Genomic DNA, 17,255 nt, shown 5'->3' on the forward strand with positions numbered 1-17,255 from the left:
ATTTCGCACAAACTCCCCTGCAGTTTTCGAAATATCCCAAATATCCCAATTTCGAGGCCTGAGCCATATTTTGGAGCCAAATTCTCGCTCTCTGCACGTATTCGTAGTGTGAAATTACGAATTTTTTATACCCAACATATGCCAAGTACTGAAAGTGGCGTTTGGTTACATTTCCCCCCACATCCCTGCAGTTTTCAAAATATCCCAAACATCACAATATCGAGGCCTGAGCCATATTTTGGAGCCAAATTCAGGCTCTCTGCACGTATTCGCAGTTTGATATTTCGATTTTTATACCCAACATATGCCAAGTACTGAAAGCGGCAGTGAGTCACATTTTGCACAAACTCCCCTGCAGTTTTCAAAATATCCCAAACATCCCAATTTCGAGGCGTGAGCCATATTTTGGAGCCAAACTCTGGCTCTCTGCACGTATTCGAAGTTTGAAATTACGAATTTTTATACCCAACATATGCCGAGTTCTGAATTCGGCGTTTGGTCATATTTGTCCCAAACCCCCCTGCAGTTTTCGAAATATCCCAAATATCCCAATTTTGAGGCCTGAGCCATATTTTAGAGCCAAATTCTGGCTCTCTGCACGTATTCGAAGTTTGAAATTACGACTTTTTATACCCAATATATGCTAAGTACTGAACGCGGCGTTTAGTCACATTTGTCCCACACCTTCCTGCAGTTTTCAAAATATCCCAAATATCCCAATATCGAGGCCTTAGCAATATTTTGGAGCCAAATTCTGGCTATCTGCACGTATTCGAAGTTTGAAATTACGAATTTTTATACCCAACATGTGCCAAGTACTAAAAGTGGCGTTTGGTCACATTTGTCCCACACCTCCCTGCAGTTTTCAAAATATCCCAAACATCTCAATTTCGAGGCATGAGCCATATTTTGGAGCCAAATTGTGGCTCTCTGCACGTATTCGCAGCTTGAAATTAAGAATTTATATACCCAACATATGCCAAGTCCTGAAAGCGGCAGTGAGTCACATTTCGCACAAACTCCCCTGGAGTTTTCGAAGTATCCCAAATATCAAAATTTCGAGGTCTGATCCATATTTTGGAGCCAAATTCTGGCTCTCTGCACATATTCGCAGTTTGAAATTACGACTTTTTTATACCCAACATATGCTAAGGACTGAAAGTGGCGTTTGGTCACATTTGTCCCAAACATCCCAATTTCGAGGCCTGAGCCAGATTTTGGAGCCAAATTCTGGCTCTATGCACGTATTCGCAGTTTGAAATTACGATTTTTTTTACTCAACATATACCAAGTACTGCAAGCGGCGTTTGGTCACATTTGTCCCAAACCCACCTGCAGTTTTCAAAATATCCCAAACATCCCAATTTCGAGGCCTGAGCCATATTTTGGAGCCAAATTCTGGCCCTATGCACGTATTCGCGGTTTGAAATTACGACATTTTATACCCAACATATGCCAAGTCTTGTAAGCGGCAGTGAGTCACATTTCGCACAAACTCCCCTGGAGTTTTCGAAGTATCCCAAATATCAAAATTTCGAGGTCTGATCCATATTTTGGAGCCAAATTCTGGCTCTCTGCACATATTCGCAGTTTGAAATTACGACTTTTTTATACCCAACATATGCCAAGTACTGAAAGCGGCGTTTGGTCACGTTTGTCTCAAACCCCCCCTGCAGTTTTCAAAATATCCCAAACATCCCAATTACGAGGCCTTAGCGATATTTTGGAGCCAAATTGTGGCTCTATACACGTATTCGCGGTTTGAAATTACGACATTTTATACCCAACATATACCATGTATTGAAAGCGGCGTTTGGTCACATTTGTCCCAAACCCCCCCTGCAGTTTTCAAAATATCCCAAACATCCCAATTTCGAGGCCTGAGCCATATTTTGGAGCCAAATTCTTCCTCTATGCACGTATTCGCGGTTTGAAATTACGACATTTTATACCCAACATATGCCACGTCTTGAGAGCGGCAGTGAATCACATTTCTCACAAACTCCCCTGCAGTTTTCGAAATATCCCAAATATCCCAATTTCGAGGCCTGAGCAATATTTTGGAGCCAAATTCTGGCTCTGCACATATTCGTAGTTTGAAATTACGGCTTTTTTATACCCAACATATGCCAAGTACTGAACGCAGCGTTTGGTCACATTTGTCCAAAACCCCCCTGCAGTTTTCAAAATATCCAAAACATCCCACTTTCGAGGCCTCAGCCATATTTTGGAGCCAAATTCAAGCTCTCTGCACGTATTCGCAGTTTGAAATTACGAGTTTTTATACCCAACATATGCCAAGTTGTGAATGCGGCATTTGGTCATATTTGTCCCAAACCCGCCTGCAGTTTTCAAAATATCCCAAACATCCTAATTTCGAGAACGGAGCAATATTTTGGAGCCAAATTCTGGCGCTATGCACGTATTCGCAGTTTGAAATTAAGACTTTTTATACCCAACATATGCCAAGTCCTGAAAGCGGCAGTGAGTCAAATTTTGCAGAAACTCGCCTACAGTTTTCGAAATATCCCAAATATCCCAATTTCGAGGCCTGAGCCATATTTTGGAGCCAAATTCTGGCTCTCTGCACGTATTCCCAGTATGAAATTACGAATTTTTTATACCCAACATATGCCAAGTACTGAAAGTGGCGTTTGGTTACATTTGTCCCAAACCTCCCTGCAGTTTTCAAAATATCCCAAACATCAGAATATCGAGGCCTGAGCCATATTTTGGAGCCAAATTCAGGCTCTCTGCACGTACTTGCAGTTTGATATTACGAATTTGTATACCCAACATATGCCAAGGACTGAAAGTGGCGTTTGGTCACATTTGTCCCAAACCTTCCTGCAGTTTTCAAAATATCCCAAACATCCCAATTTCGAGGCCTGAGCCATATTTTGGAGCCAAATTCTGGCCCTATGCACGTATTCGCGGTTTGAAATTACGACATTTTATACCCAACATATGCCAAGTCTTGTAAGCGGCAGTGAGTCACATTTCGCACAAACTCCCCTGGAGTTTTCGAAGTATCCCAATATCAAAATTTCGAGGTCTGATCCATATTTTGGAGCCAAATTCTGGCTCTCTGCACATATTCGCAGTTTGAAATTACGACTTTTTTATACCCAACATATGCCAAGTACTGACAGCGGCGTTTGGTCACATTTGTCTCAAACCCCCCCTGCAGTTTTCAAAATATCCCAAACATCCCAATTACGAGGCCTTAGCCCTATTTTGGAGCCAAATTCTGGCTCTATACACGTATTCGCGGTTTGAAATTACGACATTTTATACCCAATATATACCAAGTATTGAAAGCGGCGTTTGGTCACATTTGTCTCAAACCCCCCCTGCAGTTTTCAAAATATCCCAAACATCCCAATTTCGAGGCCTGAGCCATATTTTGGAGCCAAATTCTTGCTCTATGCACGTATTCGCGGTTTGAAATTACGACATTTTATACCCAACATATGCCACGTCTTGAAAGCGGCAGTGAATCACATTTCTCACAAACTCCCCTGCAGTTTTCGAAATATCCCAAATATCCCAATTTCGACGCCTGAGCCATATTTTGGAGCCAAATTCTGGCTCTCTGCACATATTCGCAGTTTGAAATTACGGCTTTTTTATACCCAACATATTCCAAGTAATGAACGCGGCGTTTGGTCACATTTGTCCAAAACCCCCCTGCAGTTTTCAAAATATCCCAAACATCCCACTTTCGAGGCCTCAGCCATATTTTGGAGCCAAATTCAAGCTCTCTGCACGTATTCGCAGTTTGAAATTACGAGTTTTTATTCCCAACATATGCCAAGTTGTGAATGCGGCATTTGGTCATATTTGTCCCAAACCCGCCTGCAGTTTTCAAAATATACCAAACATCCTAATTTCGTGAACGGAGCAATATTTTGGAGCCAAATTCTGGCGCTATGCACGTATTCGCAGTTTGAAATTAAGACTTTTTATACCCAACATATGCCAAGTCCTGAAAGCGGCAGTGAGTCAAATTTGCAGAAACTCGCCTACAGTTTTCGAAATATCACAAATATCCCAATTTCGAGGCTTGAGCCATATTTTGGAGCCAAATTCTGGCTCTCTGCACGTATTCACAGTATGAAATTACGAATTTTTTATACCCAACATATGCCAAGTACTGAAAGCGGCGTTTGGTTACATTTGTCCCAAACCTCCCTGCAGTTTTCAAAATATCCCAAACATCAGAATATCGAGGCCTGAGCCATATTTTGGAGCCAAATTCAGGCTCTCTGCACGTACTTGCTGTTTGATATTACGAATTTGTATACCCAACATATGCCAAGGACTGAAAGTGGCGTTTGGTCACATTTGTCCCAAACCTTCCTGCAGTTTTCAAAATATCCCAAACATCCCAATTTCGAGGCCTGAGCCATATTTTGGAGCCAAATTCTGGCCCTATGCACGTATTCGCGGTTTGAAATTACGACATTTTATACCCAACATATGCCAAGTCTTGTAAGCGGCAGTGAGTCACATTTCGCACAAAACTCCCCTGGAGTTTTCGAAGTATCCCAAATATCAAAATTTCGAGGTCTGATCCATATTTTGGAGCCAAATTCTGGCTCTCTGCACATATTCGCAGTTTGAAATTACGACTTTTTTATACCCAACATATGCCAAGTACTGACAGCGGCGTTTGGTCACATTTGTCTCAAACCCCCCCTGCAGTTTTCAAAATATCCCAAACATCCCAATTACGAGGCCTTAGCCCTATTTTTGGAGCCAAATTCTGGCTCTATACACGTATTCGCGGTTTGAAATTACGACATTTTATACCCAATATATACCAAGTATTGAAAGCGGCGTTTGGTCACATTTGTCTCAAACCCCCCCTGCAGTTTTCAAAATATCCCAAACATCCCAATTTCGAGGCCTGAGCCATATTTTGGAGCCAAATTCTTGCTCTATGCACGTATTCGCGGTTTGAAATTACGACATTTTATACCCAACATATGCCACGTCTTGAAAGCGGCAGTGAATCACATTTCTCACAAACTCCCCTGCAGTTTTCGAAATATCCCAAATATCCCAATTTCGACGCCTGAGCCATATTTTGGAGCCAAATTCTGGCTCTCTGCACATATTCGCAGTTTGAAATTACGGCTTTTTTATACCCAACATATTCCAAGTAATGAACGCGGCGTTTGGTCACATTTGTCCAAAACCCCCCTGCAGTTTTCAAAATATCCCAAACATCCCACTTTCGAGGCCTCAGCCATATTTTGGAGCCAAATTCAAGCTCTCTGCACGTATTCGCAGTTTGAAATTACGACTTTTTATACCCAACATATGCCAAGTTGTGAATGCGGCATTTGGTCATATTTGTCCCAAACCCGCCTGCAGTTTTCAAAATATCCCAAACATCCCAATTTCGAGGCCTTAGCCATATTTTGGAGCCAAATTCTGGCTCTATGCACGTATTCGCGGTTTGAAATTACGACATTTTATACCCAACATATGCCAAGTCCTGAAATCGGCAGTGAGTCACATTTCGCACAAACTCCCCTGCAGTTTTCGAAATATCCCAAATATCCCAATTTTGAGGCCTGAGCCATATTTTGGAGCCAAATTCTGGCTCTCTGCACGTATTCGCAGTTTGAAATTTCGAATTTATATACTCAACATATGCCAAGTCCTGAAAGCGGTAGAGAGTCACATTTCGCACAATCTCCCCTGCAGTTTTCGAAATATCCCAAATATCCTAATTTTGAGGCCTGAGCCATATTTTGGAGCCAAATTCTGGCTCTCTGCACGTATTCGCAATTTGAAATTACGATTTTTTTTACCCAACATTTGCCAAGTACTGAAAGTGGCGTTTGGTCACATTTGTCCCACACCTCCCTGCAGTTTTCAAAACATCCCAAACATCCCAATTTCGAGGCATGAGCCATATTTTGGAGCCAAATTCTGGCTCTATGCACGTATTCGCGTTTTGAAATTACTACATTTTATACCCAACATATGCCAAGTCCTAAAAGCAACAGTGAGTCACATTTCGCACAAACTCCCCTGCAGTTTTCGAAATATCCCAATTTCGATGCCTGAGCCATGTTTTGGAGCCAAATTCTGGCTCTCAGCACGTATTCGCAGTTTGAAATTACGACTTTTTTATACCCAACATATACCAAGTACTGAACGCGGTGTTTGGTCACATTTGTCCAAACCCCCCCCCCCCCTGCAGTTTTCAAAATATCCCAAACATCCCACTTTCGAGGCCTGAGCCATATTTTGGAGCCCAATTCAAGCTCTCTTCACGTATTCGCAGTTTGAAATTACGACTTTTTATACCCAACATATGCCAAGTTCTGAATTCGGCGTTTGGTCATATTTGTCCCAAACCCCCCTGCAGTTTTCAAAATATCCCAAACATCCCAATTTCGAGGATCTGAGCAATATTTTGGAGCCAAATTCTGGCTCTATGCACGTATACGAAGTTTGAAATTACTTCGTTTTATACCCAACACATGCCAAGTCCTAAAAGCGGCAGTGAGTCACATTTCGCACAAACTCCCCTGCAGTTTTCGAAATATCCCAAATATCCCAATTTTGAGGCCTGAGCCATATTTTGGAGCCAAATTCTGGCTTTCTTCACGTATTCGAAGTTTGAAATTACGACTTTTTATACCCAACATAAGCCAAGGACTGAAAGTGGCGTTTGGTCACATTTGTCCCAAACCTCCCTGCAGTTTTCAAAAAATCCCAAACATCCCAATTTCGAGGCGTGAGCCATATTTTGGAGCCAAACTTTGGCTCTCTGCACGTATTCGAAGTTTGAAATTACGAATTTGTATACCCAACATATGCCAAGTACTGAAAGTGGCGTTTGATCAAATTTGTCCCAAACCTCCCTGCAGTTTTCAAAATATCCCAAACATCAGAATATCGAGGCCTGAGCCATATTTTTGGAGCCAAATTCAGGCTCTCTGCACGTATTCGCAGTTTGATATTACGAATTTGTATACCCAACATATGCCAAGGACTGAAAGTGGCGTTTGGTCACATTTGTCCCAAACCTCCCTGCAGTTTTCAAAATATCCCAAACATCCAAATTTCGAGGCCAGAGCCATATTTTTGGAGCCAAATTCTGGCTCTATGCACGTATTCGCGGTTTGAATTTCAACATTTTATACCCAACATATGCCAAGTCCTGAAAGCCGCAGTGAGTCACATTTCGCACAACTCCCCTGCAGTTTTCGAAATATCCCAAATATCCCAATTTTGAGGCCTGAGCCATATTTTGGAGCCAAATTCTGGCTCTCTTCACGTATTCGAAGTTTGAAATTACGACTTTTTATACCCAACATAAGCCAAGGACTGAAAGTGGCGTTTGGTCACATTTGTCCCAAACATCCCCTGCAGTTTTCAAAATATCCCAAACATCCCAATTTCGAGGCATGAGCCATATTTTGGAGCCAAATTCTGGGTTCTATGTACGTATTCGCGGTTTGAAATTACGACATTTTATACCCAACATATGCCAAGTCTTGGAAGTGGCAGTGAGTCACATTTCGCACAAACTCCCCTGGAGTTTTCGAAATATCCCAAATATCCCAATTTCGAGGCCTGAGCCATATTTTGGAGCCAAATTCTGGCTCTCTGCACGTATTCGCTGTCTGAAATTACCACTTTTTTATACCCAACATATGCCAAGTACTGAAAGCGACATTTGGTTACATTTGTCCCAAACCCCCCCTGCAGTTTTCCAACTATCCCAAACATCCCCAATTTCGAGGCATGAGCCATATTTTGGAGCCAAATTCTGGCTCTCTTCACGTATTCGAAGTTTGAAATTACGACTTTTTATACCCAACATAAGCCAAGGACTGAAAGTGGCGTTTGGTCACATTTGTCCCAAACATCCCTGCAGTTTTCAAAATATCCCAAACATCCCAATTTCGAGGCATGAGCCATATTTGGGACCCAAATTCTAGCTCTCTGCACGTATTCGGTTTTGGAAATTACGACATTTTATACCCAACATATGCCAAGTCTTGAAAGCGGCAGAGAGTCACATTTCGCACAAACTCCCCTGGAGTTTTCGAAATATCCAAATATCAAAATATCGTGGTCTGAGCCATATTTTGGAGCCAAATTCTGGCTCTTTGCACGTATTCGAAGTTTGAAATTACGACTTTTTATACCCAACATATGCCAAGTACTGAGAGTGGAATTTGGTCACATTTGTCTCACACCTCCCTGCAGTTTTCAAAATATCCCAAACATCCTAATTTCGAGGCATGAGCCATATTTTGGAGACAAATTCTGGCTCTCTGCACGTATTCGCAGTTTGAAATACGAATTTATATTCCCAACATATGCCAAGTCCTGAAAGCGGCAGTGAGTCACATTTCGCCCAAACTCCCCTGCAGTTTTCGAAATATCCCAAATATCCCAATTTCGAGGCCTGAGCCATATTTTGGAGCCAAATTCTCGCTCTCTGCCACGTATTCGCAGTATGAAATTACGAATTTTTTATACCCAACATATGCCAAGTACTGAAAGTGGCGTTTGGTTACATTTGTCCCAAACATCCCTGCAGTTTTCAAAATATCCCAAACATCACAATATCGAGGCCTGAGCCATATTTTGGAGCCAAATTCAGCTCTCTGCACGTATTCGCAGTTTGATATTACGATTTTTATACCCAACATATGCCAAGTACTTGAAAGCGGCAGTTGAGTCACATTTTGCACAAACTCCCCTGCAGTTTTCAAAATATCCCAAACATCCCAATTTCGAGGCATGAGCCATATTTTGGAGCCAAATTCTGGCTCTCTGAACGTGTTCGCAGTTTTGAAATTACGAATATATATACTCAACATATGTCAAGTATTGAAAGTGGCGTTTGGTCAAATTTGTCCCAAACCTCCCTGCAGTTTTCAAAATATTCCAAACATCCCAATTTCGAGGCCTGAGCCATATTTTGGAGCCAAATTCTGGCTCTCTGCACGTATTCGCAGTTTGAAATTACGAATTTTTATTACCAACATATGCCAAGTACTGAAAGTGGCGTTTGGTCAAATTTGTCCAAACCTCCTTGCAGCTTTCAAAATATCCCAAATATTCCAATTTCGAGGCCTGAGCAATATTTTGGAGCCAAATTCTGGCTCTCTGCACGTAATCGCAGTTTGATATTACCACTTTTTTATACGCAACATATGCCAAGTACTGAAAGCGGCGTTTGGTCACATTTGTCTCAATCCACCCTGCAATTTTTTAAAATATTCCTAATATCCCAATTTCGAGGCCCTGAGCAATATTTTGGAGCCAAATTCGGGCTCTCTGCACGTATTCGCAATTTGAAATTACGACTTTTTATACCCAACATATGATAAGTCCTAAAAGCAGCGTTTGGTCACATTTGTCCCAAACCCCCCTGCAGTTTTCAAAATATCCCAAACATCCCAATTTCGAGGCGTGAGCCATATTTTGGAGCCAAACTCTGGCTCTCTGCACGTATTCGAAGTTTGAAATTACGAATTTGTATACCCAACATATGCCAAGTACTGAAAGTGGCGTTTGGTCAAATTTGTCCCAAACCTCCCCTGCAGTTTTCAAATATCCCAAACATCCCAATTTCGAGGCATGAGCCATATTTTGGAGCCAAACTCTGGCTCTCTGCACGTATTCGAAGTTTGAAATTACGAATTTGTATACCCAACATATGCAAAGTACTGAAAGCAGCGTTTGGTCACATTTGTCTCAATCCACCCTACAGTTTTCAAAATATCCCAAACATCCCAATTTCGAGGCATGAACCATATTTTGGAGCCAAATTTTGGCTCTCTGCACGTATTCGGTTTTTGAAATTTCGACATTTTATACCGAACATATGCCAAGTCTTGAAAGCGGCAGTGAGTCACATTTCGCACAAACTCCCCTGCAGTTTTCAAAATATTCCAAACATCCCAATTTTGAGGCCTGAGCCATATTTTGGAGCTATATTCTGGCTCTCTGCACGTATTCGCAGTTTGAAATTACCACTTTTTTATACCCAACATATGCCAAGTACTGAAAGCGGCGTTTGGTCACATTTGTCTCAATCCACCCTGCAGTTTTCAAAATATCCCAAACATCCCAATTTCGAGGCCTGAGCCATATTTTGGAGCCAAATTCTGGCTCTATGCACGTATTCGCAGTTTGAAATTACGACTTTTTTTTTTACCCAACATATACCAAGTACTGAAAGCGGCGTTTGGTCACATTTGTCCCAAATCCCCCTGCAGATTTCAAAATATCCCAAACATCGCAATTTCGAGGACTGAGCCATATTTTGGAGCCAAATTCTGGTTCTATGTACGTATTCGCGGTTTGAAATTACGACATTTTATACCCAACATATGCCAAGTCTTGCAAGTGGCAGTGAGTCACATTTCGCACAAACTCCCCTGGAGTTTTCGAAATATCCCAAATATCCCAATTTCGAGGCCTGAGCCATATTTTGGAGCCAAATTCTGGCTCTCTGCACGTATTCGCTGTTTGAAATTACGACTTTTTTATACCCAACATATGCCAAGTACTGAAAGCGGCATTTGGTTACATTTGTCCCAAACCCCCCCTGCAGTTTTCAAAATATCCCAAACATCCAAATTTCGAGGCATGAGCCATATTTTGGAGCCAAATTCTGGCTCTCTGAACGTGTTCGCAGTTTGAAATTACGAATATATATACTCAACATATGTCAAGTATTGAAAGTGGCGTTTGGTCAAATTTGTCCCAAACCTCCCTGCAGTTTTCAAAATATTCCAAACATCCCAATTTCGAGGCCTGAGCCATATTTTGGAGCCAAATTCTGGCTCTCTGCACGTATTCGCAGTTTGAAATTACGAATTTTTATTACCAACATATGCCAAGTACTGAAAGTGGCGTTTGGTCAAATTTGTCCCAAACCTCCTTGCAGCTTTCAAAATATCCCAAATATTCCAATTTCGAGGCCTGAGCAATATTTTGGAGCCAAATTCTGGCTCTCTGCACGTAATCGCAGTTTGATGTTACCACTTTTTTATACGCAACATATGCCAAGTACTGAAAGCGGCGTTTGGTCACATTTGTCTCAATCCACCCTGCAATTTTTAAAATATTCCTAATATCCCAATTTCGAGGCCTGAGCAATATTTTGGAGCCAAATTCGGGCTCTCTGCACGTATTCGCAATTTGAAATTACGACTTTTTATACCCAACATATGATAAGTCCTAAAAGCAGCGTTTGGTCACATTTGTCCCAAACCCCCCTGCAGTTTTTCAAAATATCCCGAAACATCCCAATTTCGAAACCTGAGCAATATTTTGGAGCCAAATTCTGGCTCTATGCACGTATTCGCGTATTGAAATTACGACATTTTATACCCAACATATGCCAAGTCTTGAAAGCGGCAGTGAGTCACATTTCGTACAAACTCCCCTGGAGTTTTCGAATATCCCAAATTTCCCAATTTCGAGGCCTGAGCCATATTTTGGAGCCAAATTTTGGCTCTCTGCACGTATTCGCAGTGTGAAATTACAACTTTTTTATACCCAACATATGCCAAGTACTGAACGCGACGTTTGGTCACATTTGTCCAAAACCACCCCTGCAGTTTTCAAAATATCCCAAACATCCCACTTTCGAGGCCTGGGCCATATTTTGGAGCCAAATTCAAGCTCTCTTCACGTATTCGCAGTTTGAAATTACGACTTTTTATACCCAACATATGCCAAGTTCTGAATTCGGCGGTTTGGTCATATTTGTCCCAAACCCCCCTGCAGTTTTCAAAATATCCCAAACATCCCAATTTCGAGGACTGATCAATATCTTGGAGCCAAAATCTGGCTCTATGCACGTATACGCAGTTTGAAATTACTTCATTTTATACCCAACATATGCAAAGTCCTGAAAGCGGCAGTGAGTCACATTTCGCACAAACTCCCCTGCAGTTTTCAAAATATCCCAAATATCCCAATTTTGAGGTCTGAGCCATATTTTGGAGCCAAATTCTGGCTCTCTTCACGTATTCGAAGTTTGAAATTACGACTTTTTATACCCAACATAAGACAAGGACTGAAAGTGGCGTTTGGTCACATTTGTCCCAAACCTCCCTGCAGTTTTCAAAATATCCCAAACATCCCAATTTCGAGACATGAGCCATATTTTGGAGCCAAATTCTGGCTCTCAGCACGTATTCGCAGTTTGAAATTACGAATTTAAATACCCAACATATGCCAAGTCCTGAAAGCGGTAGTGAGTCACATTTCGCACAATCTCCCCTGCAGTTTTCGAAATATCCCAAATATCCCAATTTGGAGCCAAATTCTGGCTCTCTGCACGTTTTCGCAATTTGAAATTACGACTTTTTTTACCCAACATATCCCAAGTACTGAAAGTGGCATTTGGTCACATTTGTCCCACACCTCCCTGCAGTTTTCAAAACATCCCAAACATCCCAATTTCGAGGCATTAGCCATATTTTGGAGCCAAATTCTGGCTCTCTACACGTATTCGCAGTTTGAAATTACGAATTTATATACCCAACATATGCCAAGTCCTGAAAGCGGCAGTGAGTCATATTTCGCACAAACTCCCCTGCAGTTTTCGAAATATCCCAAATATCCCAATTTCGAGGCCTGAGCCATATTTTGTAGCCAAATTCTGGCTCTCTGCCCGTATTCGCAGTATGAAATTACGAATTTTTTATACCCAACATATGCCAAGTACTGAATGCGGCGTTTGGTTACATTTGTCCCAAACATCCCTGCAATTTTCAAAATATCCCAAACATCACAATATCATGGCCTGAGCCATATTTTGGAGCCAAATTCAGGCTCTCTGCACGTATTCGCAGTTTGATATTACGATTTTTATACCCAACATATGCCAAGTACTGAAAGCAGCAGTGAGTCACATTTTGCACAAACTCCCCTGCAGTTTTCAAAATATCCCAAACATCCCAATTTCGAGGCGTGAGCCATATTTTGGAGCCACACTCTGGCTCTCTGCACGTATTCGAAGTTTGAAATTACGAATTTGTATACCCAACATATGCCAAGTACTGAAAGTGGTGTATGGTCAAATTTGTCCCAAACCTCCCTGCAGTTTTCAAAATATCCCAACATCAGAATATCGAGGCCTGAGCCATATTTTGGAGCCAAATTCAAGCTCTCTGCACGTATTCGCAGTTTGATATTACGAATTTGTATACCCAACATATGCCAAGGACTGAAAGTGGCGTTTGGTCACATTCGTCCCAAACATCCCTGCAGTTTTCAAAATATCCCAAACATCCAAATTTCGAGGCATGAGCCATATTTGGGACCCAAATTCTAGCTCTCTGCACGTATTCGGTTTTGGAAATTACGACATTTTATACCCAACATATGCCAAGTCTTGAAAGCGGCAGTGAGTCACATTTCGCACAAACTCCCCTGGAGTTTTCGAAATATCCCAAATATCAAAATTTCGAGGTCTGAGCCATATTTTGGAGCCAAATTCTGGCTCTTTGCACGTATTCGAAGTTTGAAATTACGACTTTTTATACCCAACATATGCCAAGTACTGAGAGTGGAATTTGGTCACATTTGTCTCACACCTCCCTGCAGTTTTCAAAATATCCCAAACATCCTAATTTCGAGGCATGAGCCATATTTTGGAGCCAAATTCTGGCTCTCTGCACGTATTCGCAGTTTGAAATTACGAATTTATATTCCCAACATATGCCAAGTCCTGAAAGCGGCAGTTAGTCACATTTCGCCCAAACTCCCCTGCAGTTTTCGAAATATCCCAAATATCCCAATTTCGAGGCCTGAGCCATATTTTGGAGCCAAATTCTCGCTCTCTGCACGTATTCACAGTATGAAATTACGAATTTTTTATACCCAACATATGCCAAGTACTGAAAGTGGCGTTTGGTTACATTTGTCCCAAACATCCCTGCAGTTTTCAAAATATCCCAAACATCACAATATCGAGGCCTGAGCCATATTTTGGAGCCAAATTCAGGCTCTCTGCACGTATTCGCAGTTTGATATTACGATTTTTATACCCAACATATGCCAAGTACTGAAAGCGGCAGTGAGTCACATTTTGCACAAACTTCCCTGCAGTTTTCAAAATATCCCAAACATCCCAATTTCGAGGCGTGAGCCATATTTTGGAGCCAAACTCTGGCTCTCTGCACGTATTCGAAGTTTGAAATTACGAATTTGTATACCCAACATATGCCAAGTACTGAAAGTGGCGTTTGGTCAAATTTGTCCCAAACCTCCCTGCAGTTTTCAAAATATCCCAAACATCCCAATTTCGAGGCGTGAGCCATATTTTGGAGCCAAACTCTGGCTCTCTGCACGTATTCGATGTTTGAAATTACGAATTTGTATACCCAACATATGCAAAGTACTGAAAGCAGCGTTTGGTCACATTTGTCTCAATCCACCCTACAGTTTTCAAAATATCCCAAACATCCCAATTTCGAGGCATGAACCATATTTTGGAGCCAAATTTTGACTCTCTGCACGTATTCGGTTTTTGAAATTACGACATTTTATACCCAACATATGCCAAGTCTTGAAAGCTGCAGTGAGTCACATTTCGCACAAACTCCCCTGCAGTTTTCAAAATATTCCAAACATCCCAATTTTGAGGCCTGAGCCATATTTTGGAGCTATATTCTGGCTCTCTGCACGTATTCGCAGTTTGAAATTACCACTTTTTTATACCCAACATATGCCAAGTACTGAAAGCGGCGTTTGGTCACATTTGTCTCAATCCACCCTGCAGTTTTCAAAATATCCCAAACATCCCAATTTCGAGGCCTGAGCCATATTTTGGAGCCAAATTCTGGCTCTAAGCACGTATTCGCAGTTTGAAATTACGACTTTTTTTTTACCCAACATATACCAAGTACTGAAAGCGGCGTTTGGTCACATTTGTCCCAAATCCCCCTGCAGATTTCAAAATATCCCAAACATCGCAATTTCGAGGACTGAGCCATATTTTGGAGCCAAATTCTGGTTCTATGTACGTATTCGCGGTTTGAAATTACGACATTTTATACCCAACATATGCCAAGTCTTGGAAGTGGCAGTGAGTCACATTTCGCACAAACTCCCCTGGAGTTTTCGAAATATCCCAAATATCCCAATTTCGAGGCCTGAGCCATATTTTGGAGCCAAATTCTGGCTCTCTGCACGTATTCGCTGTCTGAAATTACGACTTTTTTATACCCAACATATGCCAAGTACTGAAAGCGGCATTTGGTTACATTTGTCCCAAACCCCCCCTGCAATTTTCAAAATATCCCAAACATCCCAATTTCGAGGCATGAGCCATATTTTGGAGCCAAATTCTGGCTCTCTTCACGTATTCGAAGTTTGAAATTACGACTTTTTATACCCAACATAAGCCAAGGACTGAAAGTGGCGTTTGGTCACATTTGTCGCAAACATCCCTGCAGTTTTCAAAATATCCCAAACATCCCAATTTCGAGGCATGAGCCATATTTGGGACCCAAATTCTAGCTCTCTGCACGTATTCGGTTTTGGAAATTACGACATTTTATACCCAACATATGCCAAGTCTTGAAAGCGGCAGTGAGTCACATTTCGCGCAAACTCCCCTGGAGTTTTCGAAATATCCCAAATATCAAAATTTCGAGGTCTGAGCCATATTTTGGAGCCAAATTCTGGCTCTTTGCACGTATTCGAAGTTTGAAATTACGACTTTTTATACCCAACATATGCCAAGTACTGAGAGTGGAATTTGGTCACATTTGTCTCACACCTCCCTGCAGTTTTCAAAATATCCCAAACATCCTAATTTCGAGGCATGAGCCATATTTTGGAGCCAAATTCTGGCTCTCTGCACGTATTCGCAGTTTGAAATTACGAATTTATATTCCCAACATATGCCAAGTCCTGAAAGCGGCAGTGAGTCACATTTCGCCCAAACTCCCCTGCAGTTTTCGAAATATCCCAAATATCCCAATTTCGAGGCCTGAGCCATATTTTGGAGCCAAATTCTCGCTCTCTGCACGTATTCACAGTATGAAATTACGAATTTTTTATACCCAACATATGCCAAGTACTGAAAGTGGCGTTTGGTTACATTTGTCCCAAACATCCCTGCAGTTTTCAAAATATCCCAAACATCACAATATCGAGGCCTGAGCCATATTTTGGAGCCAAATTCAGGCTCTCTGCACGTATTCGCAGTTTGATATTACGATTTTTATACCCAACATATGCCAAGTACTGAAAGCGGCAGTGAGTCACATTTTGCACAAACTTCCCTGCAGTTTTCAAAATATCCCAAACATCCCAATTTCGAGGCGTGAGCCATATTTTGGAGCCAAACTCTGGCTCTCTGCACGTATTCGTAGTTTGAAATTACGAATTTGTATACCCAACATATGCCAAGTACTGAAAGTGGCGTTTGGTCAAATTTGTCCCAAACCTCCCTGCAGTTTTCAAAATATCCCAAACATCCCAATTTCGAGGCGTGAGCCATATTTTGGAGCCAAACTCTGGCTCTCTGCACGTATTCGATGTTTGAAATTACGAATTTGTATACCCAACATATGCAAAGTACTGAAAGCAGCGTTTGGTCACATTTGTCTCAATCCACCCTACAGTTTTCAAAATATCCCAAACATCCCAATTTCGAGGCATGAACCATATTTTGGAGCCAAATTTTGACTCTCTGCACGTATTCGGTTTTTGAAATTACGACATTTTATACCCAACATATGCCAAGTCTTGAAAGCTGCAGTGAGTCACATTTCGCACAAACTCCCCTGCAGTTTTCAAAATATTCCAAACATCCCAATTTTGAGGCCTGAGCCATATTTTGGAGCTATATTCTGGCTCTCTGCACGTATTCGCAGTTTGAAATTACCACTTTTTTATACCCAACATATGCCAAGTACTGAAAGCGGCGTTTGGTCACATTTGTCTCAATCCACCCTGCAGTTTTCAAAATATCCCAAACATCCCAATTTCGAGGCCTGAGCCATATTTTGGAGCCAAATTCTGGCTCTAAGCACGTATTCGCAGTTTGAAATTACGACTTTTTTTTTACCCAACATATACCAAGTACTGAAAGCGGCGTTTGGTCACATTTGTCCCAAATCCCCCTGCAGATTTCAAAATATCCCAAACATCGCAATTTCGAGGACTGAGCCATATTTTGGAGCCAAATTCTGGTTCTATGTACGTATTCGCGGTTTGAAATTACGACATTTTATACC

Source organism: Procambarus clarkii, chromosome 23, assembly GCF_040958095.1.
Source record: "Procambarus clarkii isolate CNS0578487 chromosome 23, FALCON_Pclarkii_2.0, whole genome shotgun sequence".
In the NCBI taxonomy this organism is placed as follows: domain Eukaryota; kingdom Metazoa; phylum Arthropoda; class Malacostraca; order Decapoda; family Cambaridae; genus Procambarus; species Procambarus clarkii.